The following is a 14203-nucleotide window of genomic DNA, read 5'->3' as shown; positions in this document are numbered from 1 at the left end:
TGGGACTTAACTTTCAAAACAGCGTCAGACACAAGCTTTTTTAAAGAAGTTTCACAACAGTCACCATTTTTTCTCTTTTATTTTCTTCCCCATGGTCACTTCAACAAAGCTAAGCACAACTTAGTTCAGAAGTTTTGGGGTTTTTTTAAATTTGTGAATTCCAAAAATTAAAATGTTGCTTTCCATACTTTACCCTGCTGAGCAGGTGTATTAAAAGCCTATTAATATTTTGTCCATAATAGTTGGGAAAGACATTCTTTTTTTTAGTTTGAAGAGCTTCCTTCCTGATAAAAGATCCGAACCAGGTTGGAGGTTTCCCAATGAGTTATCTACAGCAGACTGAAGCCTCACCTGTGGGAGAAATAAATAAACCAATCACTTGCTCAAAGAAGAGAAGTAAATTTATCCAGAAGCACATCAGGTTTGTCAATCAGTGCAGGACAGATCTATTTTGCTGAGCTGGTCTCTAGAAGAAGTGGAAAGCTGATTATTCTACTGAATACAAGATATCATAACTAAAATAAACAACTCAATAATTATAGTATCTACAATAACAACAGCAGGCTAACGTGTATTTATACTTGTCAGTAAACAAGCTAAACCAAAGCCCCAGAATTTTTAAAGAATTTTTCCTTCTTCTTATATTCTGTCACTGGGCAACTAGTCTAAAGAGAACACTCTTGTTCAATGCTTAAAATCTCCTGGATGCATATTTAACTATTCAAATTTAGCTAACATACTATTTTCACTAAAATATAAAGCAAAACAAGATCTCAGTCACAGCCACAAAATCTTTTTTAATGTATTCCTTGTGCTACTTCTGAATATTAATAAAAATTAATAATTAATTTTGCCTTTGGCATTGCAAGATATACTAGTTTTAATTAGTGTACTGTACTCCTATACAATTAAAAAATAATTGATGTCCACACTTATTGGCGGTCTCTGTGATCTCTTTTCCTGTTGTTGTCAACAAATGCCTCAAAAAACAAGTTCAAGAATGTTTTGCTGTCCGCTTGATTTACACACCAAAAGTAACAGACAAATCTTTTATGATGAAACAGAACAGTTTTCTGTTTAAATTATACACAAGTATATTAACTAGAAAGAGAAAATTAAAAGCTGATGGCTCAAAGAAATAACAGAAAGACTATCAAAATGTTTAGTCTATCAACAAATTTGCCTGGAATGTATCAGCAGATGACAGTATTTTAACTTAAATGCAGTGGCAATCTTGTATTTGTTACGTCAATCCTATTGAGCATTTAATGCTGATGTCCCTCTTGATCAGTTTCAGTTATTTAAATTCAGCATATCATGTTGCTGTTCTCCTACATCACATTAATTGTACAATGAATTATTTCATTATATAACACTAAGGTCTCTCTTTCTCTCAAGAAAAAGTCAAAGAATTAAAGCATGAAATCCCACAGGGGAAGAAACTTCCCTTCAATATATTTGCATCAGGATCTTGAATAAATATAAGTGGGTTTTTTAAATACAGACACTGAAACAAAGACATGGAATCCCAGATGTAAATTCTCCAGCACAGTTATGAAACAGAACAAAAAACTCATATGGCAAAGAAAATCCCAGACTGAATATTCCTTATCTAAACCAGAAGTCCAAGATTGTAATTTGGGTCAGAAAATGTATTGAAAAAAAAGTCCTTTTGGGGCATGACAAAAAAATAACTAAAAATTGCTGAGCTTATTTTTTCAGTATCACAGGAATACATCCCTCAGACTTTGACACAGAACAAGGGCCAGATAAACAAATAAGCAGAATATTCTTCTGCTTATTTGTAAAAGGATTTGGACAACACAGGAGTATTTTTCTTCTTCATCTAATCCACATGCTTGTAAAGTAGTGAACATGAAAAATCAGCAAATCAGATATTTATTTAATTAATGCTTTTATAATGATTAATGATCTCAGTAGTCATTTCAACTAAAAATGGACAGTAATTTAAGTAACACATTTAAACAAATATCACTGAAGAACCGAGGGTATTACAAAGTACATTCTAATTTCTGAGGATTTTTCAAAGTTATTTCTCAACAACTTTTCTGGCATGGCACACAGAAGTCAATGGCCTCAAATGAGAGGGATTGAAGTGTTTTTTTTGTGTGAGGGAAGGAATGTCAAACCAGTAAAGTCTCCCTGAGGTGTGAGTTCTGTGAGGGACCCCCAGCTCCCACTGCGGCCTGGAAAGGCTGGGGCTGGAACCAGATGATCTTTATGGTCCTTTCCAACTCCAGCCTTGCTATGAGTCTGTGAGGCCCAAACTGCTGGGCTTGCTGCTCCTCCTGAAGTTGTCAATGCCTCCATTACCACCAAAAACTCCAGGAGCTGCTTATTTTGGAGCACAAATCTGCAATAGATTTAGTGGCAAATCTCATTACCGAAATAAAACAAACAAGAAAACGACATGAAGCAATAGGTGAGAGAAACACAGACACCCTACTTCAGGAAAAGGCTGAGGAGCCTGATGTCCCTCACTGCTGCTCTGATGCTGCCAAGCAGTTGAAGTTTGCTGTGGGAAATGTGGGACACCTGGAGACCTGCTGGGCCCGACAGCACCAGGGGCCTCCTGCCCCTCTGCCCCTGGACCCCCAGCCCTGCACTGCCCAGGGAGGTCCAGCACTGCCCAGGGATGTCCAGCACTGCCCAGGGATGTCCAGCACTGCCCAGGGATGTCCTGCACTGCCCAGGGATGTCCAGCACTGCCCAGGGATGTCCTGCACTGCCCAGGAAGGTCCAGCACTGCCCAGAGGCTCAGGCTGGCACTTGGCTCCATGGGCACCCCCTGCCTGCTGCCACTTGAGGGGAAGGCCCTGCTCCCCACAGGTTTCCAACACATCTCTTCACAAAACATCAACACTGCACGAGCCTTTTGCCTTTTACACAAGTTCAAGCTCCTGCCTGATTGGGATTTTTGTCCCTTGAATGTAACTGTCCAGGTAACAAATCCCCAGAGTCACCAGAGCAGCCTCCTGGTTCTCTGAGATCCATTGTCCCCCATGACACCGGATCATCCATGCAGGCCCTCTGCACACACAGGAAAACTTGGCCACATTTCACTCACCCATCTCACCAGGCCTCAGCTGAAGGCTTGGGGTGTCTGGTAAGGCAAGGGGAAACTATGAAAAGCTTCACACATTTTCATTAAGAGCAGTCAAGAGACCTCAAAACCTCCCATGACCACAAAGACACCATGGGCCAGCTACCACCACCTCTGCAAGCACCATGGCTGCAAACTTTAAAAGCTTTAATGTGGATTTGTGCTAAAACTGATTAAGTGGAGCATACTGCTTCCAAAATTCCACTTTCTAGTCAAATGCCTGGGGGTCTCAACATATAGCTTAGTAATTCTGACACTATTTCTGACCTCAGTTACAGCCACAGGTACTGCAGAGCAAGTTTATCAAGTAGGAATTAAATAGCATGAGTGGGAGGGAGATGTTTTTATCAAGTTTGCTTGAACTTCCAAAATCCATCAGAAATTTCAAATGGCTAAAAAGATTAAAGAAACATAGATGAGAGTCACTAATTCACATCTAACTAGATAAAGCCAACAGAATGGTAAACTGTAGACAAATTCTCCTTAACCTTAACGCATTCCTTAGAAATGTTCATAGTCTATGGATAATTTTAAAATGTTGTCAATAATTTTAAATTTCTGATTTTGTAAATTTTGTATCATAGTAAGTAATGCAATTCTGAACAATGAGCCTGCAAGCATTAACAGTAAACTTGCCTTTTAACCTTCCTCATTATCCTCAGTTGAGTGCAGACAAAGTAATAAATGTAGTCCAAAGACAACTACTGCAGAAGGTCTCAGTATCCCAGCCAGGGCTCCAGAGGTCTACTCCTAGAAGTTTGGATTATAAAACTATTCTCTCCCTCTCATCATATATTTCTTCCCAACCCTCCCATAGAGGCAGTCCTGAACTGGCTGCTTTTCCCATTTTATTTATGTGAATTCTCATGATATGTCATGCACCACATTCACAGCAATCACTGGCAGATAGTTAAAGTTTCTAACTGGCTACAGGGGAAACCATTTTCCACCAACTGTTCTCCCACATGCCAGGATAAAATATATCTTGTGGACTAAATCTCTTCCCACTTGTGTCCTGCCAAAAAGTATGGGTTTTGTTTTTTAAACGAGGCTTGAATGAAATTCCATTAGCTATTCCTGAGCCATGGCAGAATAACTATTCCAGCATAAAAAAATTAAAAAAAAAAAAAAAATCTAACTACAGATAATTGAACTTGTCTCAAACATGAGTTGTTTTCTGGAAACATGACATGGGAATAGACTTTAGTATAATGGCATAGTTATTTGTTTTGTACAATCTTCATTGAATCAAAACCAGTTAAAGACCACTTGAAACCATAAGGTATGTCAGTGTCTTAGAAAAATATTTTAGATCAGCTGGGATGCTTTAACCATAGAAGTCTTCTTCATGGATGGATGACTACATCCATTAGCTTGCATGCTTTACAATCCATCAGAACTCAGAAGTTATTCCAGAATTGCTATCATCACTTTTTAATTTGTGCTATGCTTTTTCAGTATAATATAAGAAACAAAATTATTTAAAAATAAAATCAAAAGCAACATTGTTTTATCCACATTATATTTTAGTGATATTTTATACTGTTTCTTTTGGTTTGGAATGCTATATCAATGTAAGCACTGGGTGTGAGAGATTTTATATTTAATTTGCTGTAGATAATGAATGTAACCAGACTATATATGTTTTCACCCAGGCATGGTAAGAATTACAGCATATTTCTGCTAAGCACTGAGCACACAAAAAATTTAGCCTTTTAATTGCTATTGAACTGAGTTTAAGCCTTGAATAACTGAGAAAAAAAAATGAGGAATTTCAACCTGGGCATAGTAAATCCAAACTTTGGTGATGCTTGTTCTTGATGCATCCAAAGGTATATTCAGCATTCCAGTCTTCATGAACCCTGAAAGTTCACAGGTCACAGTTTCCTACATGGCTCACCTTAATTCTTCACATATTTTTGCCACAGATACACTATTGGGAGTTGGGAAAGACAGGGGGTAGCAGCCTCAGCCTCCATATTTAACCATTGCAGATGACTCTGGGAAGAACAAAAACCACATGGATAACCATCCTACTACCCAAACTCTGCTCTGATCCCCCCTTCCCATAGCTTGGAAAGAAAACTGGATTTTCTCCAAGGCTAGACAGGTGGCAGGGAAATATTTTTTGGTTAATTACCTCAGAATGCTGGGAAAGGTGTGCTGCTACCTCATGTCTGCATTGCTCTGCCTCACACTGGTAATTAAGCTGATCAGTACTGGTACATCTACCCACCAATCAAAGCTGGATATAAGGGATATTTTGAGGAGACAAAGCATAAAACAGCATTGAATTAAGAGTTTGGGTAATCAAGATGGCACATGTTCTACTTGAAAAATAAGGCCAATCCTTCCAAAAGAGGGACAGCTGGCATGCTGAAAGTCAATCTTAACCACAAGAAATGTATTTCTTGCTTTAAGAGTCACAGTTGGGGCCTCTGTGCAGGCTTGTAGCTAATGAGTTGATAATGTCTCCTTCAGGAGAAGGGAAAAAGGCCACTACTCAAATTTCTCCTTGATTCCTCTTCATTTGGGATCCTGGCAAATCAAGTTTAGTTCTAATATTTTTTTAATGACCAGTCTTGCCAATAGTGGACTCAGTGACAAGCATACAAACCAACCTTAAATTAAACACAGCTTTATAAATGAAAACTTGGAGACTACACACAAGTGGTTTAACTGAAATTAGGGAAGCTATGTGCTGTTACACAGCATGCATGTTTTCAGCATTGCACATGTCTCACTGTTTCAGAGCACTGGCCTCACCCCTCACATTGTAACACTCTTGAACACATACAAATTTAACCACCGTTATTTTTAATGCACTCTTGTCTGTAGGGAATACCACAGCAAAGTCGATTTTGTATCATTAAAAACAGAAAGATTTTCTGCTATCAGTGCTGCCAAAAAAACGCAGCCTCATGGATTTCTGTAAAGATAAGAATGAGAGATGTTCTCTGTATTTCTTAGAGTAAATAATCTGCTGCCCTGCCGAATCCACACAAATGTAAAAACAAGCACAAAGATGCAAAGTTAGTGACTTCCTTACAATTTCCAGAAGCTGAATCATTTGGCCTAGGCAGATATATGTGTGTGGCACCAAATGCTCACTTTACCTGCAATTTGCTGCACATATCTTTAGAAATATGTGTGCATGAGAGGAGCCAAGTTAGTTTCCAGGCCTCACAGAGGACCAAGCTACATATTTTCAGTAATTTTTTTTTTCTGTAGTCTCCATACTTAAAATTAACTAATTTGATAACATTAGGGAGACAATCAGCATGCATGTTTTAATAAAACTGTCCTTTAATTTCACCTAACTGGACAATGCCTTGACTCACACATAATCTTACTTTGTAAGATTATTTCTATGAACTTATTTCCAAGGGGCATAAAACACAACATGCAGCAGAACTTAAGACTAGTAACAGTATTAACTGAAGTATTCATGGGAATTTTCAAAACATAAATCAAATTAATAAATTGCACAATTTCTAAACTATTATTCCCAACAAACTTTAGTCTAGAAAAAAGTAATTGCTTACACTGCTTTTTAAAGACACATTCTTGCCAAGTCTGTTAGGAACCAGTCTGAATCCAAAAAAAAAATAAAAACTTCAGCATTTTTTGAATTTAACTCTTAATATAAAAATGGCAAAAAAGTAATATAAGCTTAAGATGGCAAGTTTAGATCAGAGTTCAATTCTGACATGCAAAGGTGATACAACTTGAAATGCTGCTAGGCTGATTTTCCAATAAAAATGAACAATACAATCAAATAAATTATATGAGGTCATTAAAACTATTAAAGTCATTCATCAAACAGAAAACAGATCTTTTGATTTTCAGGGAAATGCAAAGACTCCAAACATCCCTCTGCAAACTCTTTCATCATTTCAGTAATTTTCAACATGAGTCCATCCTCGTCTGATTCCGCTGGATGCTGCCTCCTGCTCCTCCCCCACTTCTCTAATAGTGTTCAGAGAGAACTTCAAGATGTGGGCTAATGGAGCTGGCATGGGTTGAGTTTAATATTGCATGTACTTAACTTTTTGTGCAACTGACCAACATGACATGTCTAACTGTATAAATGGAAGTTTTATGGTGATAAGATCAGTAGTACTGAGATATTTATGTGACATGCTGACAGATATAAAACTACAAAGCTTGCTTTTATGCCTTACATCCTCTAGAAAAAAAATAAATACTAAGATGATGGGTCACTTTGAAGAGAATTTATTATCTAAATTACCTAATACCTGGCTAAGTTCTAATATGCAAGATGAGGTCTCAAAAATGCTATTAAAACTATGGACTTTAATTTCAGAGGATCTTAGTATTCTCTGCCAAATGGGGCAGAGTACAGCCAGTTTGCTTGTCTCACTCTCTCTCTAGATCACAGCCCTGTCATCCAACCAAAAAGGAGAACGATGACAAAAGCCAGAAAAAGGCACAAGATAATCTCTCTCCAGTTTTTACACTCCATAGGTTCAGGTCTCTCAGGGAGATTCCCATCACTGCTAAAGTGGAGGAGGAAGACTATCTGAGAAGAGAGAAGGTCAAGATTAAAGAAAATATATTATTTGTGTGTGTGTGTGTATATATGAATCTATACACATATATAAGTATAATCTCTGGATGAAGTGGAGTCTCTTTTACATTTTGATCTGGGAAAACCAGCCTCAGAAATTCTTACAGAACAAGAAGACAATGTTTCCTGCTGCTAGAAAGCAGCTCCCCCCAGCTGTGCCCACAGCTGAAGTTAAAAGCTTGCTCTACTTCCTTCTTTATTTGATGTGAATGGTACTTCACACACTGAGAAGGCAGCAGCCACAGCAGTAGGTGGAAGGAGGAATAATCTGGTGGCAGCAAAGAAGGGAGAAAAATAAAAATATTTTCAAAAAGGCTTAGAGACTTGTAGGGAAACACAAGGCCAGAAGGAAAGCAAAACTTCAGAAGACACAAGTATCTGCCAGTATGCAAGGATTACTGACCCTGAGAACGAGATAACTCAGAGGACAAAAGAATCAGCAGACTGGGAGAAATGCAAAACATTCGGCTGTGCTGTTGCTTTCCTGTGAGCTCAGACCCTTCCACAACCAAGAGGATTTTCAGTGCTCTTCATGCCCTCCTGTGATATCCCCTACCCCAATTTGTTATTGTGCACACTTCCCAGATGGACAATGAGAGAAAGCCAAATACCTCTTTAGTGCTTCAAGGATCCCCTACAATCACCCCCTCTAACCATCCACATCCCTGTGACACTCACTCCTGCGGTGCCTCCCACATCCAGACATCAGAAGGTTCATACACTCCCCCATACATTTGCCACAACACACACGTGCTTTGTCTATCTCCAGAGCTGACAGACAGAACAGCTAATCTCAGCTAGAGAAGATGTGTTTTATTTCGTTAATCCAGAACTTTTGTTTTCTAATTTCCCATTAATCTCTCTGTTTTCTTCCTGCCACAGCCTTCTCAAGAGCAGGTATTTTAAATCTTTGGCCTGCTTCTGGTCTTGCCTGAAACATTTGGTGGGAAGGAAGAAAAGTAGCAGTGGGATTCAAAGTGGAGTTTGGAATAGAGACACAGAAGGGCATTGATTGTTACTGTGCCCATGAAAAGTGCACAGGACCACCACGTCTGTGTGTAAAGCAGCAGGACATGTGAAGGGTCAGGACATGCTGGGAGAGGGACATTCAGCCCAGGCTTTGCCAGCTAGAGTTACCATGTTGGAAAAAAAGGGCTGGATCTTTTTTAGCAGGGGAATACACTTACAAATCTTGTTAGACATATGGTATATATGGCATTTTTTCATCTCTTTCTCTTATCTGCATCATTTCAGAGGTCAGACTGAATTATGCCCTCAGCTCTAGAGGACCTAAGCTTGCTGTTGGAAGAACAAAAGGGAATTCTTCTAAGAACATCTAGACTTTGTTTAAAATTTAACAGTGTATAATGGCAAATCTCCCTATTAATCACCCATCTCCAAACTGTTCTTTAGATAAATCAGTGGCATTGTAAAAGCTTTATAGTGATTTTTCTGACATCATTATTCCAAGTTTATTTTGGATTGTGCGAGAGGGACTTTGTTGGTTGTGCCAGCTGACCATGATGATTAATATATAATTAAGATTCTTGACCATTCCCCTTGTGTCAGCAGGAACACATCAATTCCTTTGTCTTCAGCTGATGCACACACCCAGGGCTGATTGCTCAGATATTGTTGGTAGCTCACATATGAACTATCACCTAATGATTAGATAGGGCTGACAGAAATCAAATTCTAATAATTGCATGAAAAACTCGTATTTTAATTCAAGCAAAAGTACTAAAAATATTGTTCAGTATTCTTTGGATTGCCATATCCCCAATCAAACCCCAAAACCTGGTGGTGGCCCCTGAGAACAAGTCATATCATATTAGGTACAATCTAATCTCATAACAGAGGTGAAGTAACAGAAAAACAGTTCTGCTGCCATTGGAGAAACGTTGGTGTGAATAGCAGAGCAGAATCCAAGCACAAGCACCATCTATATGGTGTATATCAAATATAGCTCAGGTTAACTCATTCACTGAATAGAAAAACAGCAAAACAAGCACATAAAAAAATCCCCAACCAAAGAGAAGCTATCTGGCCTTTTCCCCTCCTATCCAACGTCTTTCCTGCTCATTGCACAGTAAAATCTTCCTTCTTTAAAAGAGTTTTGCAGCTTTGCCAGGCAACAGGATATGTAAATGTGATTTTGTTTAGGGGACATTAAGGGTGCATGTGACAAAAGACTAGCAGCATATCAGCCATGAATTAAAATCCGTTACTGTATTTTAGTTTATTGATCCACTGTAAGCCTCTCAGCATTGTCTAATTTAAATAAAACTTCAATTTGTAACAATACTATAAATAGAAGGCAATATTGATCAGAGTGCCACCAGCCTGCTGAACTTTTGTTATCACTGAAGCCTGACCAGTTAATGTTGAATGTTACAATTTATTACACTGCAAAGTACAATACAACACAATAGCATTTAGATTTATAAACAAAGATATGCTGAACTACTGAAAGCAAGTTCAGTCAGCTTGGAACAAGAGGAGTGTTCTGATTTACTGGTGCACTACAGCACTATTTCCCTACCTGAGGCAATATTTCATTACCTCTCTGATATGAACACCTGTTAACTTTTCTGAAGATTGAATAATTTGATTTCTCTTAAACTCTTTAAAACCCCAGAAAAACATCTGATGTCCATCAGCAAAGATTCATTACTGCTGTGGTAGTTTTTTTGAGTGTTTGAGGAACATTACCAGTTAAGATGGGCAAACAATGTCCTGGGAGACAGAACCTTCATAACAAATAGTAGCACATATCAGACTCCTAACATTACTTGTTATCTTCCTCTCTTCTCTTTCACAAGAGTAAAAACTGAAGTAAATGGATGTAAAACAGCACACTTACAGGGAAGTTCCACGTGAGGGGCTGTTGATAGGCAGAGAACAATAAAGCATTTTCCAGACAAAATATATTTCATTGCAGATCCTCCACTCCTGCAGGTATGTTGTTCCAGGGAAATTACTGAATTGCCTTAAAGCAAGCTTGATATCTCTGCATCATCAGCCAGGAAAGCACTGGTGCTGCCAGTGAGAAGGCATGTGCTCACTTTTCATTCTAGGTGCAGAAGAGAAAGCTCCTTGCACTGTCCTCTTCTTCAAGAGTAAGGCCACTGGGATAGCCTGTAAGACAGAAAAACATCATAGAAAACAGTTCTTTTGGTTTTGCTTCAGAATAGAGGAAAACCAACTTTCCCAGCCAGGGCTTCTTTACCCCAGAGCTGTAAGTGTACTAAAAAAAAAAAAAAAAAAAAACCACAAAAAAGCCACAATCCAGTGAAAAACATTTACTAGCTGTGCCTGGATGTGGCATTGGTAAGTGAGACACAGAGCTCACTGCACGTGGACAAGAGGAGCTCATAAGCCAGCAAGGTATGGCTCAATGCAGACTGCTCAGGCACTGCAGGAGGGAATTTCAGGAATCTGAAATTCCTGTGGCAGTGTTATAAAGGAGGAGAGCCTCTGTCTCAAGGGTGGGAATCAATAGTAATGTGGAGGACCATTTCCCTGGGCAAATCCCAGAAATGTGCGCTACCTGTTATTCCACTCAAACTTCTCTGTGATGCAGGTAGGTGAAACTCAGGTGTGAATCTGCCTGCATGTGTTAAAATGGGCACCAGAGAGAGTAGTGAGCTCTTAAGTGGTTACACCCAAAATGCCCCACAGGAGGGACCCTCGGACAAGGCCCCTTATCCACTTTGTCCTTCCAGGCAGATCTCTTCCTTTGTCTCCCTCTGACCAGCAGCTTCTAACTATGTCCTGCAACTCTTTCTCCTCATTCTCTGTCACAGCTCTGCAGGGAGGAGGTTCTTTCCCTGCCACCACATTGGTGTCTTCTCAGGAGGTCTAAGCCTGTCCTGTGCCCTTTACTCTGCACTCACACAGCAGCACAAAGGCAATACAACCCAAGGAAAAAAACCTGTGGTACAGAACAACACCCAAACATCAACCTGAGAGCATCCATCCAGGACAGGCCCAGCTTTCCCCGGGCAGAACTAAGGCAGGGTGTGCTGGGGAAGCAGCTGCAAGAGAAGCAGCCCCAGCCCCTTCAGAGGGGACAGGCAGAAGTGCCCCAACACCCACTGAGGCCACAGCTGCTGGCAGGGGCTGCAAGAGCTTCAGCTACAAAACCATGCAGGGAAATCATGTACATAGCCCCAAAAGCAGCACTCTTATTTGAATTAGAAAACAATAATGTAAATAAAGTAATATCAGTATGCACATTTCCTGGGAGAATTTTCTCTCTAGAGCTCAATGTCTATCTCTATTAGCCTTCAGCCAAAATAAAGGTCACCAGACAGAAGATTCTTCCTTTTTTCCTTTAACAAAGAATGTAATCCAGTCTGACGCCTTCAGACTGGGGAATTAATTTTTTAATTGGGAGCTGTAACTAAAATGCTGTTATCATAGAAACAATGTTAGGGTTTTAATTTTACTTCTTTTAAACAAGAGCAGGCATTTTGAAGTGGTTTCAGGTGAAGGGGATGCTCTTTAACCAGGGGTTTGTGGACAGAGTATGCCATTATCAGATTAGCCTTTTAGTCTTTTATTCAAAATTCAGCCTGTCTCTGAGTATTTTTGATATTGTCAGGCAGAACACAGTCTTAACACGTTTGCTACTTACAGGTGCATGTACTCCTAGTGGGCTCTAACCCATGTGAATGTGCTGGCACTCCTGCAGACCTGGTGCATCTCTCCTCAGTAAAGCAGCACGGCAAAGAAAATCCAAAACTCAACCCAGTCAAATACTTAAAGTTTTATTTTTGGTTAGCACAGATGCGAGGTACCAAACTTAGAGAGAGCAGGCAGTCTGCAAATTAGGAAGATTACTTGTTCAGGAATTTTAGAGGAATTTGGCAAAAATAACTGACATTTGGTCCATTCCGACTTAAAATGTCATTTGATGTGATAATATTTGGCAGTTCTTTAAATCTTTCTAGAAAAAACAAATTCCAACTTCACATCACATCTTAAATTAAATTTCAATCCCCTAACTATAATTATGAATTTTTAATTTTATACTGATGAAGTCTCCAATCTGCACAATTCCTAATTCTGTAATTCACCCAAGCCAGAAATTCAAATAATAACATTTTATATCCTTGCAAATGCCCAAGACAGTACAAAGCATGGTTCCTAGCATAAACTGTTACAAACATATCAGGAATATGTTCAAATAAAATTCATAAATAATATTAACTACATAAAATACAGAATGTCTCAATCTGTTGCAGGAAACTTTGAAAGCAGAAGAGGTTACATTCAGTGAATGTTTTGTTCATTAAAAAGTATTCACACCAGTCTAATCAAAAGTTTGGCTTTTGCATCCCCCTTTTCCTTTTCCAGCTGTCAGGCTCTGGTCTGAACACCACATTTGTTGACTTCTTCTGCCAAAGTCTTGTTTAGTTTATGGATTCACAACTGGACAGAAGGAAAAAGGGAGGCCTGAGACAGGCCGAAAGATAGACAAGAGCAGAGTTGAATAAAGCCAGATCAGGTGAAAAGGAAATGAGATCTGGAAAAAATCAAAAGGCAGGAGGCCTAGGGAAGGACAAGAGCACATATGGGAGAGGATTTGCAGATTGAAGGATGTAATAATGGGGAACGGCAGCTAAGAGACAATGAAACCAGCAAACAGATGGAAAGAAAAAGGACAAGGAAAGAGAAATAAAGTTCATAAGTGCCAGAAATAGAGCAGGAGCTATTTAACAGCGAATCAGGCAGACAGAAGGAAAGAAAGACACAGAATGGAAAAGATTTTACTTTAAAAAAGCCCTTATATTAAAATCTTTATCACACTGGGTTCCACAGCAGGAAGATATATTTATATTTTTCCAAGGAAGTCCAATGCTTGGAACAGTTTTAATGCAAAGGTAGAACTGGTTAAAAAAGGAGTTTATAACTGAACTTTTAGTGCTAATAGTAACCATATATATTTTAAATACTCCTACAAGTACTAACTGGATCCTTCAGAGCTGTCCTCTCCGTTTCTCTGTGTATAAACAGAAAGAATTCCATAAGGCAAATAAACACCTCTTGCCATCTGCTGGGAAGCAAGCACTAAGAGTCTTTACGAGTTCATTTTAATGAAAAACTTTTCAGATATGCCTGGTATGTAACATGATCCATCAAAGTTTCAGTTTCACAGCCCTTATTAAGATAGTCACATACAAAATGTGGCAGATTCTCTGCTTTCCAATAAAGATATATGAATTACAGAACACTTTAAAAATGCATAATTTCTATAAACCTTACCTAAAATACCTTGGCAGTTAATATTGACCAATGTATATGCATATTAATATAAAACCTCACATATTGAAAAAACTTACAGATTGCAATAGCTATTTTAGGAGGGTTTTTTACATAAATGTGGTGCATGCTAAGATATTTTAAAAAACCCATAGATTAAACTGTGTGGGTTATTCCATTTTGTTTGTTCTTGTTATTACCAAAGAAGTACATATTTAGGT

Source organism: Haemorhous mexicanus, chromosome 12, assembly GCF_027477595.1.
Source record: "Haemorhous mexicanus isolate bHaeMex1 chromosome 12, bHaeMex1.pri, whole genome shotgun sequence".
Classification (NCBI taxonomy): Eukaryota; Metazoa; Chordata; class Aves; order Passeriformes; family Fringillidae; genus Haemorhous; species Haemorhous mexicanus.
Note: the sequence above shows the minus strand (reverse complement) of the source record.